At 31.3% G+C, this 21,158-nt stretch overlaps 2 long non-coding RNA genes across 2 annotated transcripts; both read right to left on the reverse strand.

Annotated features, from left to right (window-relative positions):
* Window positions 1–1,900: 1,900 nt before the first annotated feature.
* On the reverse strand, window positions 1,901–2,844 carry LOC124424088. Its single transcript, XR_006942224.1, has 4 exons — window positions 2,706–2,844; window positions 2,536–2,611; window positions 2,129–2,437; window positions 1,901–2,037 (listed from the first exon to the last, which is right to left on the reverse strand). It is a non-coding gene; the product is annotated as an uncharacterized LOC124424088 (long non-coding RNA).
* Window positions 2,845–2,977: 133 nt separating this feature from the next.
* Window positions 2,978–4,815, reverse strand: LOC124424090. Its single transcript, XR_006942226.1, has 3 exons — window positions 4,687–4,815; window positions 4,169–4,243; window positions 2,978–3,065 (listed from the first exon to the last, which is right to left on the reverse strand). It is a non-coding gene; the product is annotated as an uncharacterized LOC124424090 (long non-coding RNA).
* Window positions 4,816–21,158: the final 16,343 nt, after the last annotated feature.

Genomic DNA, 21,158 nt, shown 5'->3' on the forward strand with positions numbered 1-21,158 from the left:
TTTTTTATAAAAAAAAAAAATTACATATAATATTCGATCAAAATTAAATATTGCAAAAAAGAAAATAATTATCGTAATTTTAACGATAGTTAATTAATTTACGAAATCTAATAATACGCGAAACTGAGTATATAAAAAATTATATATTTCTGAAACAACCACAAAAGAGATTGCGAAGTGTTGATATACTTAATACTAAGTATCCAACACGTTCCAAAATCTTTGCTAATTCGAAAGAAATGAATTTTTAAACAAATGCAAAGATTTTTAAGCTATTTAATACTGATATATATATATATTTTTTATAATTTTATTATATATATATATATATATATATATATATATCGCAATACGGAGCATCAGCAAAATATAAGCAAAAAAAAAACAGACATGCTGAATAATTCTAAAATTTGCTGAAACTTTGCGTAATATCCGGAGACGGAACTTTCCATTCCTAAGTCGAAATTACAACATGCGTCGTGTCCAGTTCTACCTGTTTAAAATTACACACACAATCACATAAAATAAGATATACTACTTGCCTATCTATAACCTATATTTATAAAGTAGCAAAACTTTCATTCCAACATATACACTTCACAATTCTCTCACATATCACCAGGATGCAAAAGTCTACATTAGAGAGTATATCCCGAGACAACTCTGACAGTCTAACTCAAACGCATATGATTCTTAACTAATAAAGAGTACATACTAATTGTTGTAATCGATTGTCAAGGTTAATGATTATTACGTAAATGACTAAAGCAAATAATATATACTAATGTATTATATAATGTATTATATATACATATATATAATAATGTACATATATAATATATACTGCAATGTATACTAATATTTTCGCGCAGCATGTGATAATTCTACTATGCAAAACTATATAAATAATATATTAATATAGTAGCATGTTCTATTTATGTGGAAGTTATCGATACATGATACACCACCTAATACGAATATACAGATGCAAGCTACATCGTATGCAATCACTAACGCAATGACAGCCGTCAATAAGGGAGAACTTAAAACTAAACTCATACTAACTGTTTCTCATCTATACAAGTAACACCTGGGTACACGCATAAATGATACCACGTTGAAAGCATGGGAAGGAGAAACGGGAATTAGTTTATTAGAAGCTGAAAATTCTGTTCTAAAAATAGATTAACTTATCTTAGGTCTATATGTTAACTTATTATTACCGTCTATAACTCTACAAGTCTCTTTTTTTTTTAGCAATGACTCTATTCTACTTTTTTCTTTCAAAAGCAATGACTCTATTGAGACTATTCATTCATGAATAAAATTTAATTAAATATTTATTTAATTTTTCATGTAACAGTAATCAAAATACATCGGACGATTCCTTTTAACAAGTGGCTATTTTAATTAAAAAACAAGATCATGATCCATCACTTGTTTACCAGAATGTATTTGTCGCGCTTGTCTCATTTTTTTTTTGTATATTGATATCGATATATCGGTATATCGCAATTGAATAGATTAAATACGAAGGAAAGATTGTGACATACACATACATTTTTGACGAAATTGGGTCAATACTAACATCATGAGCAAATATGAACAAAAATATGCTTATTAATTGTACTATTAATTATTCAAACCGACGAAACAAGAAGACCTTATCCTGAACTAATAAAAATCAGCAAGCACATAAAAATAGACAATTAAAAATATATTATTCGTGAGTAAATCCAAAGAAGAATTATTCACGGTTATGCTCGTCAATAATTTATTTAAAAAATTACAACCAGTAACTCGTGCCAATTTGGATCTTTCATCCTCGGCATGATTGAGTACTGGAGGGACTTAAAATTTGTTCACTTACTACTTAAGAAGTTCTGCGATGGCTCTAAAACACTCGTCCGTTATGTAAGTCAAAAGGAGGATGATCCGTAAGAAGTTGAGAACGATGTAGTTTTGATATCAAAGTAGATTGAAAATGAGATAGCTCAACGTCGTTGTAGACTGGTAAGACACGATCATAATGGTGATCTGTTAAAATACAATACGCAAATTTTTACTAAATTTATTTTATTAAAAAGATTGTAAAATTATTCATTATGATATCTACAAATTTACTTACCAATATTTTTCTATGAAAGAAAAGTATTAATCTCTCGATAATCTTCAAATGTATACACTGATTCTAATACACGAACAATCCATGTGATCGTTTAAAAAGAATAATAATATTTTATACGAACAAATTCTAAATCTATGATTAACTGCTTTGCTCGCAGTCAATTTAAGTACATATGTTTCTAAAATTGAAATCGCGAAACGCGGATGTATTTAAATTAACGAATGAACGATGCTTCTAATTCGCGATTTTGATTTTATTTAAACGATACAACACTCCATCAATTTCCACGCACACGATTGCAATAATGATCTAAAAAAGTAAGAAAACCAAAGTTATTAGTATCATTTTTATTATGATAAAAATTTTTTTATTTATTAAGAAAATGTTTAAAAAAGTAATTTACTTACTGGAGTCTTTGTTGATCCTTTGTACGATAAACATACTGCCTCAAGAAGTTGACGAATGATTCTTCTTTAATTTAAGCTGAAAAAAAAAGGAAAAGTAAAATTATTAGTATTATTGGTATAAGAACTTTTTAAAATTATTAAAGAAACATTTAAAAAAGAAATTTACTTACCCAGAGCCTTTGTTGATCTTTGCACGATGAACAGTATCCTGTCTCGGAATGATAAATATGCACTAACACTGATTCTAATTCGCGAATTTACATATTGCATTTTATTTCATTTAATAAGCTTATTTAGATATAAATATAAATCAAAAATGTTACGAACAAATAGTGACTCTACATCGTGAAATTTATACCGAATCTACAAATTTAATTTAATCACTTTATTTAATATAAATAATAATTTTTTTATATAAATAAATCAAAATATTGCAAACAAACACTGCTTCTACTTCGCGATTTTTTTTTTTATTTAAACGATATAACACTTGATTTATTCATCATTTCGCATACAATTGTAATGATAATCTGAAACAAAAATAAAAACAAAATTATTATTATCTATAATTATTATAATAAAAAGTTATGAAAATTACTGAGAAAACATTTAAAAAGAAGTTTACTTATCCAAAATCTTTGTTGGTCCTTGCACAATGAGCATCCTGCCCAAGGATCATGAAGAATATGAACTAACGCTGTCTTCTAATTCATGAATTTATATTAAATTTAATTTTTTTCAATCAACTAATTTAAATGTAAAAAAAATAAATAGCAACTATACGAACAAATACTGACTCTAATAATTTATAAAAACTAAAAAGCTGAAACATAAAAGAGATTATAGAAGAAGAAAGAATAAAATATTTCCTGTAAATCATTTCTGAAAGTAATACATTAGAAAATATATTATCTAAAAATATTAATCATAATGAATATTTTATAAATTGCATTTAATAAACTATGAAAATATAAATTATTAAAAGCTAAGTATATTTGAAATCTATCAAAGTATTCAATCATATGTTCAATAATGCTTGCTTTGTATCTTAAGATACAAATTCAAGCAGAATCAATTGCGCAGGTCTCATCATTTGGAGATAATCGCATATGGAGACCCAATTGTTTATAAAAATTTAATAAAATTTTCTAAAATAAAATAATATCTAAAACAATCTGTAGGAATGAACTCGATGGCGAATAATCTAAAAAGCATATAAATTCCTATACCATCCTATAAAATAATAAAATTCCTATAATATTAAATTAATCGTGATGAAGTTAGAATAATAATGTTCTGTAATAAAATGCACAATTAAAACGAAATTAATCAGTGCTTTTGTGAATCTTTACTCGTCCAAATAATATATAGCTATTAAGATCTTTGGCCTTGAGAGAATTCGAATGCTCGAAACCGTTTTTGTTTTGATCTTAGCCAGAGAATTTCTTGGAAATACAGAGACTAATGCAATTTCCATGCCGATGTTAGCTTTCTCTCTCTCTCTCTCTCTTTCTCTTTCTCTCTCTCTCTCTTTCTCTCTCTCTCTCTCTCTCTCTCTCTCTCTCTCTCTCTCTCTCTCTCTCTCTCTCTCTCTATTAAGCTTCGCTTTGTTATTAAAATGGGATGAACTTACCCGTACGTATACGAAGAGATGTATAACTGATATATTCGTTGCTTTTCTATTGTAGCTCGTGAAATTCTTAGAAATCTGAAAAATGTAAGATCACATTACTATTGATAAGATTAAAAGCGTGTGCGTATATATGTATAGGGAATACCCGTAAGTATGAATGTGTGTGTGTGTGTGTGTATGATATGTGTATACCTATGCATATATATGATCGATATAAAAATCTAATTTAATACAAGATATCGATCGATCATAACTATTAATTTAAAATTATTGATCAGTGAGTATTGTTAAAAAGCGAGAGAAATATCAATATTACGAAAATAAAGCAGGAAAATTGAAGAAAAAGTACGACGTAAAAGTTCTTTGGGGGGTTTACGGGAGACTGATATTATTTTCGCGAATATCTTTTAAACGCGACGATGTCCGAATTTGTGAATGATGCTTTATGAAAATCGCCCATTTAGTTATCGATTGATATATAGGAAGAGGGTATACATTAGAAAAAATCTACTAATTACCTGAAATTAAGCGGAACAACGACACACCGTGTACACTTGTTATTGCATCCAAGATGGCGAAAAAACCAATAACAAGGAAGAGAAGTGGACCCCGTAGTTCAACTACATAGCACTATTACGGATACAATACAGAGTCAATTGAAGTATTAATTTTTTCAATGAAAAATAATAAAAACATATAATGAAAATATGTAGAAGTATGGAGAGCATGACAAATGTAATTAATTCAATTTTTTAATATAGACAATAATTTTCTAATAAAATAATTATTTTTTTTACAGATGTAGAAATATAAAATAGACACGCGCATGTATCAAATGTACGTATGTACATACGTACATTATCCTTATGCTTTCTGTATGACATATAAAATAATGACTAATTAATATATCGAATAATTCAATGGATTTATGTATTTATTTGTATATTTCTATACGGATATGTATCTCTTTTGTAAATATTGAGGAAAAATAATACTTTGTAGAATTTTTATCAATAAATATCGAATAATATGTCATTTATATTTGAAGTAACGTGTGTGTCATTATTTGACAACAATCGATAATGTGATTGAAAATGTTCGGCTCTTCAGAGAAAAAATTGAAATGATATGTATATATATATATGTACATAGCGGAGTAATACATTGAAGGTATGTACATAGTGGTCGGAATAAAAAAGCGACTATAAGAACATTGATATATATATATTTTCGGACACGACAAATTTATATATATATAAATTCCAAGAACTAGATTATACATAACCTATATAAATTTCAAAACTGAACATACTAACCTATATAAATATCAAAACTGACATATTAACCTATATAAATTCAAAGTACTTAACTGGCTTATATAATTTCTTAGAAAAGACCTATTTTCGATGCTAAATGACGAAAAAACTTTCACACAAGCAATGCACACATTCAAATGAATATTTTTCTTACACATATAATTACGTATGTACATACAGCATAAATTCTTAATTTATAGATAGAAATAAAAGCTTTCGATCGCATTATAGTTATAACATAAGAATAGAAATGTTTTCTATTCTTTTTCAATTATTGAGAAAATATTTGAAAGATAAATATTCTTAATGCATATGTTGTTGTATTTTGGTCTGATTTTGATTATTATCGAATTAGTTTTCTTTTTCATTTCGATAAAGAAATTTCAATAATATATACTTTCGATAACTTTATAGTTAATTAAACAATCTATAATGTAGAAGAAGTGAAATAAACTAATATTTACATAATGGCATTATTTGTTTAAACATTACGGGACTCATAACGCGTATTAAACGTACAATAACTAAATTTATTATTTCAATTAAATTAAATTTATAACTCGCGATTGCAGCCATAATCTAATATTAACAAAAACGGATCTTTGATTGACTTTGTACAATTGTAGCGTCAGTTTTCTTTTGCATTGCAATAATAACATCGAAGTTATCTCTTTCAAAACGTGACAAATTAAAAATTAATACTTTCGATAATATTACATTTATTTAAAAAATATACAAGTGTAAGCAGTTAAATAAATTAATATTTAAACAATAATAAATTCGATTAAGCATTAAACGACTCGGAACACGTGTTAAACGTAAAATAATTAAAATTTATTTTCTCTTAGGTTTAAATTTTAAACTGGCTACGTGTAACGTCAATAGAAACAAACCTTTAACCGATTATGAAGGTTAATGGATCAGTTCTCCTTTGTATTTCAATGAGTTAACATCGAAACTCTCTCTTTCTAAATGTGAAAACTTAAAAATTAATACTCTTTCCTTTAATTTTAATATTTAATTATATAATTATTTAAACAGATCAAATAACACTTAATTATATAATTATTTAAACATCAAAACTTTATCTTTCTAAATGCTTGAACTTAAAAGTTAATATTTTCTGTATAATATGTTAATATTTTCTTTATAATTATTTAAACAGTTTTTAATATACGCAGAATAGAAAAAACTAATATTTAAATAATACAAACAATGAAATAATTTAAACAATGAAAAGGCGGAAACGTGCGAGAAACTTAAAATAATTTTAATTTTTAATGTTAATATTTAAAAATTTTCCTCCCTGAGTAGTTGACCTTTTCTTATATAAACACATATTTTTTATTAACTTTGACGATTATCGGATCAGTTCTCTTTTGTATTTCGATGAGTATTCATCGAAGGTCTTTCAGAATATCTTTCGTGCAAGTATCAACGAAGGCTTCAAATATTTCTATATTACACATTTCTCAAATATATTATAGAGTTTTTTATTATAACAGTAATACTGTTATAATAATAATTATTTTGTATTTTTGTATTTTTCTGTTTCAGAACTTCATTGCAATCGCGCGCATAGCAATGAAGTAATCAAGTGTTTGTAACGGTAAAATAAAAATATCGCGAAATAGAAGCAGTGTTTGTTCATTTGCTTTTTGCGATCTAAATAACAAGTGTTTTTGCATCGACTACGTGCAATGCAGTCGTTAGAGTCAGTGTTTGTTCGCAAAGTGTTTTGCTTTTTTAACAATTGCACAGACTCTATTTATAAATGACAATAAAGTTTTATGAAATAAATTGAGTGACCGTCCGTTATTAATTAATTACCGTGAATTAGAGTCAGTGCATCATTGAAGAGGATCTCAACTAATGTCGATGTCGTCCTATCCCATTTTCAATCACGAATCATTCATCCTCAATTTCGACCTAAATCGCGGATAAGTGTTTTGGAGCCATCTTCTTTAGAATGAGCAGAACTTCTTTAGAATATGAATTTTTAAGTCCTTCCGATGATCATTCAATCATGTCGAGAACGAAAGGTCCGAATCAGCACGAATGATTGGTTGTAATTAATTATTAGAAGAGCATTGAATAACCACGAATAAATTTCTTCCGAGATTTACTCGTGAATGATTTCTTGTTTTTTAATTTATTTATTAGATTAGAATAGTCTTCTTGTTCAAATGTATTAATTATAATTATTTGAAATTTTGTTTAATGCATTTTTCAATATTATCCTCTCTCGGTAATAGTAAAGAATCAATATTCATGAGTTCTAATAAAGAATGAGCAAGAAGACATTTGCGATGTATAATCTCTGGATTACAAATGAAATTATATGATTTGTTTTCTAATAATTAGAGTAGTCATTTATTTAAGATAGAGTGTCTTACATTTATTAATAAAAATTAATCAAATATTTAATCAATTTTGTTGGTTAAAGAAAAATCTCGATAAAGTCATTGCTTTTAAATGAAAAAAGTCAAATAGAGTCATTGCTTTTGAATGAAAAAAGTCAAGTAGAGTCATTGAGAAAAGACAAAGAGACTTGTAGAATTACAGTTCGTATGTCCTAGAATAAATTAATCAATTTTTAGCACAGGATTTTCAACAATTAATATACTAATTCTTGTTTCTCTTCTTATGCCTTCTAGATTTTTCTTTTTAGGTTTGCGTTAATTTATCGAATACTTTGTAGTAGTGGTTAGGCTACGAAGCAAATAAGAGTCTATATACCGAAGAAGCCCTTCAATATTAAATTATTGAGTTATTTTCGAAGATTCGCCAGAAACTTTCAAGAATGATACTTAGTCATATTTTAATTTTACTATGTTGTCACTCAAAATACTCTTATGATGATGAGTGTATTGATGTAGATTTGAGAAATTGAGACAAAGCGTACGCGAATAGAATTATTTCATAATTTATGCATTTTTATTATTAAAGTCGAGTAACAAATTTTTTGCATTTTCTTTTTCAATGTTCAATTAAAATCATAATTTTATTTTAATAAAATTAAATTTTACGTTAAAATCAAGTCACAAATTTTTCACTTTTTTCTTATCTTTAAAGTTAAATTAAATTAAATTCATATTTTTATCTTTCATAACTAGCATATGCTTTAATTCAATAAAATTAAGTTCTAATAAAATCATAGTAACGAAATGTATGATATGGCTATTGTGGGAACCATTGAAATTGCATTGAATAAGGTGCACATCACGAGCACACCAAGTCGTGTGCCAAATTTTCTTTTTATCACGCGTCACGAGAAAAGAATATTTGTTTAAATTAGGATTGAGAATTTCTCATTTTCTTTTTCTCTTTTAAATTTAAATTAAATTAAATTAAATTTAGAATTTAATTTTTCGTAAGTAATTTATATATATATATATATATATATATATATATATATATATATATATATATACATAATTTCTTTCTTTATTTCTTTTCTTTTCTATAAGATCAAACTATATTAGAGTCATTAAATTAGGGCTTTTTAAAATCACGAAACGAATAAGAAATGGCAATTGTGGAAAACATCGGAATTGCACTGAGTGAAGGTGCACGTGAGTATGAAATAACAGATTTAAATATATACCATAATTTTCGCCTATACCTCATTATAGGAAGATTAAAGCTTAAGAGCTTTTCATATTCGATATAATTAATTCAATATAGATTTCGAAATTAAATTTACTGGAATATAGATTTATACGTGATAAACGCAGATTAAGCAAAGGATGATTTAAAATTTTATAAATAATTATTATTCGTGTCTCATATTCGTGAGACATGAATAATATTCGAGTATCTTACATTACTATTGAAATAAAATCGACCGTGCGAAATAGACACAGGTTTAAATTCGGAAGGGAATAATTAATAAATAATTTTACTAACATTTGAGCAATGTACGAAATACATGAACTATAATTAACTAATATTTACAACAACATTTCTTAGTAACATTATAAAGATCCTATACATATATTACCGATTAATACATAAACTATGGTTTTAAAATCGACCATGTTAAATACGCACCGGTTTAGATTTTTGTACGGGACGCCATAAATAGGTTTCTAGATGCAACAGTTTCCACGTGGTGAGATCTGGATCTATAATACTTGCGATATATCGAAATCTTATAGTATCCAAATATTACCGAGCAAACAATTGAATATTTCAAAAATATCTTTTCAATCTAATTCCAACTAAACATTAAAGTATTTACATTTTATATTGGTAATCATATTTGAATAGATAAATGGATTGGATATACTAGAATTCTAAAATAATTTCTTGAAAAAACGCACAAAAAATTTTTCTATCACTTATGCTCGTCATTTTTCCTATTTATTTTTATCTATCCTTAACAAGTATTATTTATAAATCCCAGATGGGATCCATGGATTCGGCCCATGAATGTAGACCATTGTATGTGCTATTGTCTCAGCATCGTATAAAGCTCTAGGGTGGGATCCTTGAGAAGAGTTCTCGGATGTGGGCCCTTGAAAGGAACCTTGAGCGAGCCTATTTCTTTCAGTAGAGAAAAATCGAGCTCGATTTTGATACTCTGATTTTGTTCGGGTAGAGCAATTTTTAATATGTCCACCTTTCGTTCCGAGTTACGTCGTTCTGAGTTATCATGTTCCGCCTTTCCGACTTTCTCTTTTTTTCTTTTTCCGACCTTTTTTTTCCTTTTCTTTCTCCAATTCTTTTTTCTATCTCATATTTATTCTCTTTCTCTTCTTCATTTTCTATTTTTCTTTTTCCAGGGATCATCGAGAGATAGATTCATCTGAGATTGAATGAATCCGATGTATCGTCGAATGAATCGTTTCATCATCGATTTTTACGCGAGAATACACTTGTGCGCGTGTAAACGGGCATAGATGTGAGTGTTCGTGAACGCGATTAAAAAGGGATTTTATTTTATTTGCTCGAAAATTCGATAAGATTACCTCGCGAATACGGATTTTAAAATCGAGTCAACGTTGCCCGCAGAGCAACCTCCACGTGGTGAGACCTAAGTCGGTATTATGTGTCGAAATATCGAAATCTAAATCTAGATATGTCAAAATCAAAATCTTGATTATATATAGCAAGTATTATCGAGCGAATGGCTGCATCTCCTAAATTTTTTCTTTCTGATTCTAATTAAACATTAAAATATTTACATTTTTACATTATTAATTATACTTCGAGGAATAAATAGATTATATCTAATAGAAGTCTGAGATAATCGTACTGAAAACTTTTATACGTAACATTATCCTTATTTATTCTTATTTATTCTTATGTAGATTTTTCAGTTTATATACTATATTTTCTATTCTATTTACATTTGTTCCTTCGCAGTAGTATAATCTGGCATATAACTTTTTTCTTTCTTTCGTTAGACATACCATTATTTTTAATACATATAAAAATTTCTTCTGAACATTAACTCAATTATTGAGTTACTCGTAAGAGAATTATAATCTCTGCATACTTTTAAACCGATGCGATAAGCGCATAATAGAGATAGTGTTCCGTTCATTGTGCTTGTATTTGATATTTTCACTGAAGTTATAGACGCTTCGAGCGAAAGATGGTGAATAGATTTAAGTAAACGTTTTTTCTAATTGGACTACGAGTAATTTCATAAAACGATGACGGATGTCAATGATAAAGTAGTTTTCCTTGTTTTTATTTTTTTTATTTTTCATAATAAGAAAGAGGATATTTTTTTCTCGCGTTACGTTTATCAGGGAAATCCCATGTGATTTCTTACACATAAATAAACAAAGAGGGAGAGAGAGAGAGAGAGAGAGAGAGAGAGAGTGGGTGTATGTGTGTGTGTGTGCGAGAGAGAGAATGTGCGCTTGTATTTGTGTGTGTATGTGTGTGAGAGAGAAAAAGAGAGTATGTGTAAAAAAGAAGAAAAAAGAATAGGCCCTTGTTTAAGAGAGAAAGAACACGTTTAACTTTTAGTAGTAAACATATAATGGGCTTCAACGTGCACTTAAGTACCACTTTGCTTCTATATATGTATACTCTTATCCCGTTGGTGGTGGTCCCGATCATAAACTGATCTTTCATCCTAGTCAGGTACCAGAGCGTGAGCTGCAAACAATACGGCGGAGTTAAGTTCGACGTAAGCGAAATCTGTCTCGGCACTCGAAAAATAACGATGAAAAGAAAGGAGTAAGATAGAAAGGGATAGGCAAAGAAGAAAAAATGAATCGCCTTTCTGGGAGTATCTTTACTCTCTCTCTCTCTCTTTCTCTTTGTCTCTCTCTCTCTTTCTCTCTCTCTGTTTCTGTCTTTCTCTCTTTCTTTATCTATCTATCTATCTGTCTATCTAATACTAACTCTCTCTTTCTTTTTCTCTTTTCGATTCTCACATCAAACGATAATCGGTCCTTCTTAAATGAACAGTAGAAAGGAAATTCTTTAACGAATGGGAGTAGATGGTGACTGGTTTTGAAATAATTTTATAATGGTTTCGTTTGTTCCTTTCTCTATTATTTATTATTATTATTATTATTATTATTATTATTATTATTATTATTATTATTATTATTATTATTATAGTTATTATTATTGTTACTATTATTATTCTATTCTTACATTTCGTTAGGAAAGACGGAAGAATTCTTTATCCTTTCACTTTCTTGACAAGGAATTTCTCGCTCTCTCTCTCTCTCTCTCTCTTTCTCTTTATCTTCATTTTCGAAATATGAAATAAATTAATATATTTCAATGAAGTTTAATTGAAGTTTGTAATATAAAGGAGAAGAAGTGATTTATTCGCAAGAATGATTCGTCGCGTCGTCGTAATTTTCGTACTCCAGTTTTAAGGATGTGACGTAAAGGAAATCAAGAGAGAAAGCGAGAGAGGAAAAGTTAGAGAGAGGATCAGACTGGTAAGAGTAACTTCATTGAAATGTATCGAGATGAACGTTCGTTCTATCGCGCAAAGTCTCTCGTTCGTTCTCTCGTAGAGCAAAATATACCACTTTTCACAAAGTCAAAGTTTAACGACGCGATACGCAGAGAACGCGTTACGCGTCGCTTCTTCTTCTTCTTCTTCTTCTTCCTCGTCTTCCTCCTCGTCCTCCTCCTCCTCCTCTTCCTCTTCTTCTCCCTTCTCCTCCTCCTCCTCTTCCTCTTCCTTTCCTCTTCGCTTTTCTTATTCGATCTTCGTCGTCTTCTTTCGCCATTATTCCTCGCTTCGTCCAGAACGAGTCGTTTCATCTCGCGTCATGTCATTTTTCACACCTCGTTCTATCCAAGAGGGTGAACAGGGACTTCTACTTCGATCTAAGAGAAAAAAGAAAAGACAAGAGAAAGAGAGAAAGAGAGAGAAAGGGAGAGAGAGAGAGAGAGACAGAGAAGAAGATCGTGTGTACATAAATGTGTGATAGAGAAAAATAAAGAGAAAAGTTGAAGGAAAGATAAAAACTGTGAAAGACAGACAGATAGATAGATAGAAAGAGAGAGAGAGAGAGAGAGAGAGAGAGAGAGAAAGTCCGTAGGAAAACATTTTCTCGGGAAATAGGAAGAATCGAAGGAGATATCGCCTCTCGTTCTTCGACTCGCGTGTTATTACGTGAGGCAGCTCGATCCGATCTTTTCTCATTTTTTTTTTCCTCTTTCTTATTCGTTTTTCCAGCAAAGGATCGCACGACTGCATCGTTGCTCTCTACGATCGAGGATTATCGTGACGGTGTTCGATCAATCATCCCCGATTCGTTTCGTCCGTCTTCGCGTCAAACCGAGTTATTCTATTTTTCATCGGCGAACGTGCCGTATCTTATGCTAACGCGCGCCGAATCGTCTTCTTTCGTTGTAGATATGCAAAACAAGTTGTCAAGGAAATTCGATGATGGATCTAGCGAATTTTCTTTTCGCACTGTTCTCTATATCCTTTTCCTTCTTTCATTCATTTATTTTTTCTTCTCTCGAAGACAGGTTTTGGTATTCTCGGTCGAGTTGCTCTTAGACTACAACACCTTTCTATCTTGATTTTTCGCGAATCCCTCCTCGATGTTTTCTTAGTAGCATTCATTGGATCTTGTCCAAGTAAGGAAATATCTATTTATCTCCTCGTTTTTCGTATGAAAAAAAGAAAAAAAGGGGCAGACGCCGAGCCCCGGAAACGCAGTTATTCCTTCAAAAATATTTGCCCCGTCGTCGCGTCGTCGTCGGCTATTCGGATAGCGAAAGACGAATTGCGCTTTGTGCAACGTGACTGAAAACAAATATTTGATTTAGAACGCTCGTGAATCGTTCTAGTTCCTTTTTTTACCTTTTGCTTGGTGTTCTTTGCCTCGTGCTGGGTGATATAAATAAGTTGGAAACAAACTCTGTATTTAGGATTTTAGGATTACGAAAAAAATAGAGAAATATATATATATATACATCCTTTCTCTCTCTGCGCGCGCGCAAGTGTGTGTGCGTGTGTGTGTACACAGGATGGAACAACAACTTTAATCACTTTAAATATAATTCTTTTTATTAGTTTAGAAAATATTTATAAATACTTATTTAGCGCTTACCCTACTCTTACTCTGCGCTTACTCTATGTTTATTTAGTGTATTTGTTACAAGTTTCCATGACTTTTCCGAGATATCGCTATGTAAATGGAAGAAGTTGAATATATAATAATAATGTAGAAGAAATTGTTTCTTGGATAAAAAACAAATGTGTTTATTAATTATTAATTAATTTATGAATTTTTATAAATCAACCAGAATCTAAATTTTTTGTTGCAAAGTTGAATGAATAAAATTCATCTAAATTTAATTATAAAAATTGTTTATAAGAAATTGTTAAAAATTATTTTAAAAAATGATAGAAAAATAATGAAAATTCTGCCCTTTAAAATGGTATTTGTAATCAAGTCTCTATAACCTTCAGTTTCGGAGATATTCTCATGTAAATGAAAGAGGTGGCTATTAATAATGTAGAAAAAAAATTTTTCTTATAGAAAAAAATAATATGTTTATTAATTATTTATTAATTTATATAATGTTATAGTTCAGATATAATCTGAATTTTGATTTTTCACCAAAATAAACTGAATTAAATCCCTGAGAATTTGTTTATAAAAATTGTTTATAACAAATTGTTAATAGTTATTAACAATATGATAGAAAAATAAAGAAAATTCTACCCTTTAAAATGGTATTTGTTTCAAATCTTTACGATTTTTAGTTTCGAAGATATTAAATGTAAATGAAAAACGTTTACGTTGGCACACTAACCTATATAATTTCATTCAATTTAGCTCGCTCACACACTGACCTATATATAAATTCTGAGAATTTGCGCGACCCAGCTGAGTACACTATTTATTATACTATTACTTACTATGCTATTACCAACAGCTGTACTAAACAAATCATGAATGAAAATCTTTCGAAGGCAATATTTTTGGAACGGGAAGTCATAGAGACTTGAAAGAAACACCGTTTTCAAGGATAATTTATTCTTTATTTATTTAAGTAATGCAATAATATTGTTATAATAAAATTGATTTTGTTAATAATTTTTAAATTGACTTTTCATTTCTTTCGTAATAAAAACTTACTTATAATAAAAGCATTTCAATTTTTAATATAATTATGTGAATTTCATTTTATTTATTTAAAATAAAGAATATAAGAATTATTAATAGTGGATAATATACGAAATTGAAAGATCGAGAACTCAAAAGGCTTTTCTTTCGTAATTTACTAATATTACTTTTACTAAATTTTAGTTACATTTTTCTACATAGTTTTTTAGCAATATTTAAATTAAAATTTCTTATTAATATATATTCTTTTTCTTACGAAAGGGAGAGAGAGAGAGAGAGAGAGAGAGAGAGAGAGAGAGAGAGAGCAAGAGAGAGAGAGAGAGAAAGAGATAGTACTCTGTTTTGGATAAAATGTGTCAGAATGATTAATATTAAAAAATTCTCTTTGAGATACTCGAAGTAAAGAGAATTAAACTCGAATTTCGTATTTTGTTGAATACTCAGCTAGATTCACCATCGTCGCATATTCTAATTTATATGTATGTACGTCCAACGTTGATTTGTAAATTTGTGCGTCAAGGAAATAAATCATATCGCATGTTTATGTTCTCTTCCTTCTATTTCTCTCTCTCTCTCTCTCTCTCTCTCTTTCTCTCTCTCTCTCTCTCTTTCTCTCTCTCTCTCTCCTTTTCGTTATTTTTCTATTTCGTTTTCGTATATTCCCATGTGCCGCAAGCACGAACAATTACCCAGCTTCCGTAATTTCTCTGTTACTGATAAATATTAAAATAACTTGCTTCATTAATATATTTCGTATAAATAATAAGTTTACTCTTGCGGAAATCGCGTAATCATAAGATGAAATAGGTCTCTAGTCGAGATTATCATGATGCAGATTCTCCTGGCATCATATAAGATGTAGAGAGTTTTTCTACAGGTTTTTTCTTTTCCTTCTTTCTTTTTTTCTTTTCTGCACGAACACAGAGAAATCGCGATTATAATAAACTCGTCTACGTCACGACGCTCTTCCGAGCATTTTATCAAGCACAAGGATAACGAATAAATCTTAAAAAGTCTCTCACTTATTTTTCCTCTCTAGACATGAAAAAATAATTTGCAATAAAATATTCAAAGACACTGGACCGTTCGCGTTAAGACGAAAGTTTGTGAAAAAAAATTAGCAATTCATAAGCTCGATATTCAAATCCGTTTTTGTACACAAAGTGCCCTGTCGAAAGATAGATTCTCTCTCTCTCTCTCTCTCTCTCTCTCTCTCACACTCTTTCTGTCTTTTTATTTTGTTCCCTTAACATCTTCTCTTAACAGCAAAAAATTAAATCTTATATATGTATTATTATTAGAGTTGAGAAGGAAATCGTATAGAAAAATAGATACAATTTTGTAAATGTTCTTGTAGTTTTATACTATCCATATACATATCCAGCGTAGCTGGATAAAGGCATGATCATAGTTCCGAATTCTGTAGAAGCTGTCGATCGCGTGAGACTCGACAAATTCGTCACGCTCAATTTACTAGGATCGATCGGGTTGTAGGTATCGTAAAGCCGAGAACCGTACATTCATCGATGGTGTTATCGCTCGGTAGTTTCAAACGAAAACGAACGAATGTTTGTAAGTTATGGAGATCGTGTCACACCAATTTCGTTCCCGAACGTTAGACTTGAACTGTTCTGTTCGCATGGTTACTTACGTTTCTTGGCAGCAACCACGATGATATTTAATCAGGGAAACGTTACTTGTATTTCCTTGTTGATATTTTATTATTATTATTATTATTATTATTATTATTATTATTATTATTATTATTATTATTATCTCTTTTTTTTTAGAAAAAAAAATATTCGCAAAATATAAAATGTTTAGAAACACTTGACCGTTCGTATTAAGTTCATCAATATATAATAAAAATATATTTGGTAAAAGAACGGAAATTTATTTCTCGATAATGTCTAATCTTTTGTAACTGTTTTTACATAAAGATAGCAAGTAGTATAACTCGATCATAGATAAAGAAGAAAAGCTACAGGAAAAGCTCCTCGAAATTCAAAACTCCAATAGTAAAGCTCGACGACTTAACGGATTTCACGATCGTTTTACGGATAATATTTCTTCTTTCTCGAGTTGTGTAGTCGTTTGTCGTATATAAGGTATGTATAATATTTGAAAAACTGAGCAGTGCTCGTTCCTCGATAAAGGAGGATGAGGAAATAAAAAAATTTTTTCTCTATCATTTTTTCTCTTCATAGTCGAGTTTTATTTTATACGGATTAACTTTCATAGTGTTCAACACTTTTTTCCATTAAAAAAGCGTCGAGAATTTTCTAATGGCAGCAGGACTTTCAAATTGCTTTGCCTCTTGACTCGAGAAAAGGTAACATACAACATTCCATGTTAGCTGCCTTTTTTTTCCCCAACGGTGCCGTATTTTTCTTATTAAAATAGAAATCTCAACATTGCTTGGGGCACCCATCAGGCATCTTTCTTATAGTTGAATAAATTTGAAAAAAGACATATAGTTGAAAAAACTACATGTCTATGTTTAAAGCAACTATATAAAGTTCAGCAAATATTACTAATCAACTTTAGTGTGTTACATTCAATTCATTTATATTTTATCTGGTCCTTTAACCTCCTCGAATAAACTTTTCTAAATTCGAGATCTAAATGAATTGCTGTCTAGATAAAAATAAGCGGCAGATTCGTTTAATTCTATTAAAATTTTTCTAGTCTATTTTTAAAATAAAATTGACGAATATACAAAAATAGCATATATATATATATATACATACATATATACATTAGGGGTTGTAGATAGAAAAACTCTGAGTGTAGATGAACATAGAGGGCGACAAATATCCGAAGAAGGAGAAAAAAGATCTACACGATACATTTGAACTTGTTAGCTACCACGTTAGGTTCCTTCTCTTGATAGCGAGAGAGACAGTGCGGTTAGATTACACCGACGGTACTACGTACGACACGTATGATATACCCTACTATTAGCGTAATTGCAAGTTAAGTAGAGCGGAAGGGATTGGGAGAGAGTGCTGTAGGATGATTCAACGAGTGTAAGTAGTTGATGGTAACCAAGGTATACGCCATTATTTCGTTTCATCTCGCCGCAGAAGAGCAATTTTGAGAAGCACTGTACATCCTCTTGTACTTTTCTTTCTACTTTTACTCTCCCCTCTCTTTCTCTCTCTCTCTCTCTCTCTCTCTATTTTTCTTTCTCTTTCTCTTTCTATTTCTCTTTTTATTCCTCTTTCTTTCTCGAGCTTGCGCACGCGTTGTTGAATCAGAGGGAGAGGGCGTACTGTTAAGAGAAAGGAACCACGATGCCGCCATGCAAAACCTGGCTAGGAGACGAGTCTCTAATCAGGGAGACATTGTCGCAGGACGAACAATAATCCGGCAGTAGAATGTCTATGTACGACGACTTCCCTCCTCACCTTTCTCTCACTCTCTCTCTCTCTCTCTCTCTCTCTCTCTCTCTCTCTCTCTCTCTCTCACTCTCTCTATATATATATCTCTTTCATTTTTTTCTCTCTTTTTCTCTCTCAAATTCTTTTTCCTTCTATTCCTTGCCTATCTCTTTCTTTCTGTCGGCCAGGAAGAGGGTGAGACGCACGTATACGAGTACATCCAACGACGGATAAAAGCGCATAGAGCTGCACGCGTAGAAATCCGCGACGCATTCCGTCGAGTGCACACGCGACACACAAGTACTCGCGAGTGCACGTAAGCGAACGAACACGCACACATATGTACATCTTGAGTACGCGTAAAGCGCTACAGAAAGGTATTTCCTTTTCTCTACACTTCTTCGAGCGCCGCCTAGTCATTCCTCCTACTACTTCTACATGCTTCCTCATTTTGTCCTCCCTTTACTCTTTCTCTCCCTCTCGTTCTCTCTTTCTTTCTCTCTCTCTCTCTCTCTCTCTTTCTTTCTCTACTTTCTACTTCCTCTCTCTCTCTCTCTCTCTTTTTCTTTTTCTTTTCTTTTTCTTCTTTTTCCTCTACTTTTCTTCGTCTTTTTCTTTTTCCGTCCTTCCAACGGTTCCCGTGTCCTCTTCCATCACCATTTCATCTCTCCATCTCTCTCTCTCTCTCTCTTTCTCTCTCTCTTGGCCAACCTTCCCTCATTTTTTTTCGCGCTTGCGTGAACGCCGTCTCCGAAGAAGGGTCTCGTTAACGCATAAAGGGACGCGTTACCAGTGTCTACCTCTTAATGGGAACGAACTCGAAGATGAAACTAGCGAGGTAGACATCTATTCCTTTCTCTTTCCTTCTACCCTTTCGCCTTATTCTTATCCCGTCTTTTCTTGATTCTTCTATCGGTCTTTTCTCTCTCTCACTCTCTCTCTCTCTCTCTTTCTTTCTCTCTCTCTCGTTCTCTCTATCTCTCTTTATCGTAAAAAAGAAGCATTGTTCTGAAGCAACGGTACGTGCACGTTTCGGTAACATCGACTGGCCCAGGATAAAGGGTAAGAGAAAGTAAGGGGCTAAAAGGGATATGGACAAAGATGGATAAAGAAAAAATATATAGATATAGTTCCTTTCGTGGAAACTCGAGTCTGCAAGTCACTAACACGCGAACGGATATTTTGTGTCCTACCTTCTCGGGCTTCGGCATAATCGGAGAAGGCAATTTGAAAGAGCTTGGAAAGCATTCCGTTGCTATAGAAAGCGTAGTCCGTCCGTCCTGCTTTATCACGATTTGCGCACCGTTCTTCTCTTTTCCCATCCTGTTTCACAACGACAAGGACAGAGATATAGGATGGCCCGTGTTTCGCTCAAGGCGCGAATCGGCGTCTCTACAACTATATCTACGGTATTTACCATCGTCCGCTTCGGGCGATCCACCGGCGAACTAATTATAATCCCAAAAGTTGAGTCTGGTGTTACGTGCTCGGCTTTTCGAACGGCACTCCAGTACCGGCTAACTTTTCTCTTTCTCTGTCGTACTCGATATCTCTGTTCCACTCCCTCTTTATCTCTCTTTCTCTCTCTCTCTCTCTCTCTCTCTCTCTCTCTCTCTCTCTCTCTCTCTCTCTCTCTCTTGCTTTCACTCTGTCTTTCTTCAACTGTCTATATCTATACATACAATATACTTCTCTCCCTCGTTCTTTCGATTTTGTTCGAAGCATAATTAGAATCGTGGATTACTTGAGGACCCTCTCCCCTCCACCTCATTTCTTCTTCCCCCGTTTTTCATCCCATCCTTCGTAAGACACTTTTATTATGATCGGTATCGATACGACCAATGAAGTTCGAACTTCGTTCGCCTTCTCTGTACTATGACGAGACTTATTAATAAAAAAGTTTCTATCGTCACGAGAGAGAGAGAGAGAGAGAGAAAGAGAGAGAGAGAGAGATTTTCGGCTTAACCGAGTCGAACTACGTGCACTTCTCAAAGTGCTTAGTGTTCATATAATTTTCCTTTACAGGAGAATCTGCATAGAGACTTATTGCCTCCCGCTGAAATTCAAGAGTAGAAACGAGAAAAGAGAGGAAGAGATAGATAGATAGATAGATGGAGAAAGAAAGAGAGAAAGAGAGAGAGAGAAATAGGAAAAGAGATAACTAAGAATATTATACAGAAATGATGCAAAAACATTTTTACCTAATTTGGGAAATACGAAGACGAGTTGATTCGCGTTTGATCTCGCGCTACTTACGCGGTAGGTTATTTAAAAATTATAGTATAAGATGCACGTGGAACGTTCTCAACTGAATGCTCTTAACGATGTCGAAAACGCGTCCATTTATCTCTTTCTCTCTCTCTCTCTCTCTCTCTCTCTCTCTCTCTCTCTCTCTCTCTCTCTCTCTCTCTCTCTCTCTCTACCAACCGCATTTGCTCTCGAAAAAGATAGCTTTGCTAACGAGAGATGTTTAAATATATATATATAGATAATCGATTTTTCTTTTTTTCTCACGAATCTCAGAGGAAAATTCTCAAAAAAAATTTAGAGTCCGTGAAGTTTTCCTTCTTTCTTTTCATTTTTAATTTTTCTTACCATTTATTTTTTGTACTTTATGGTTATGAAACAGTCTTTCTACTTCTTATATCTTTCTCTCTCATCTTCTTTCTCTCTCTCTCTCTCTCTCTCTCTCTCTCTCTCTCTCTCTTTCTCT

The sequence above is a fragment of the Vespa crabro genome, chromosome 5, assembly GCF_910589235.1.
Source record: "Vespa crabro chromosome 5, iyVesCrab1.2, whole genome shotgun sequence".
Lineage (NCBI taxonomy): Eukaryota > Metazoa > Arthropoda > Insecta > Hymenoptera > Vespidae > Vespa > Vespa crabro.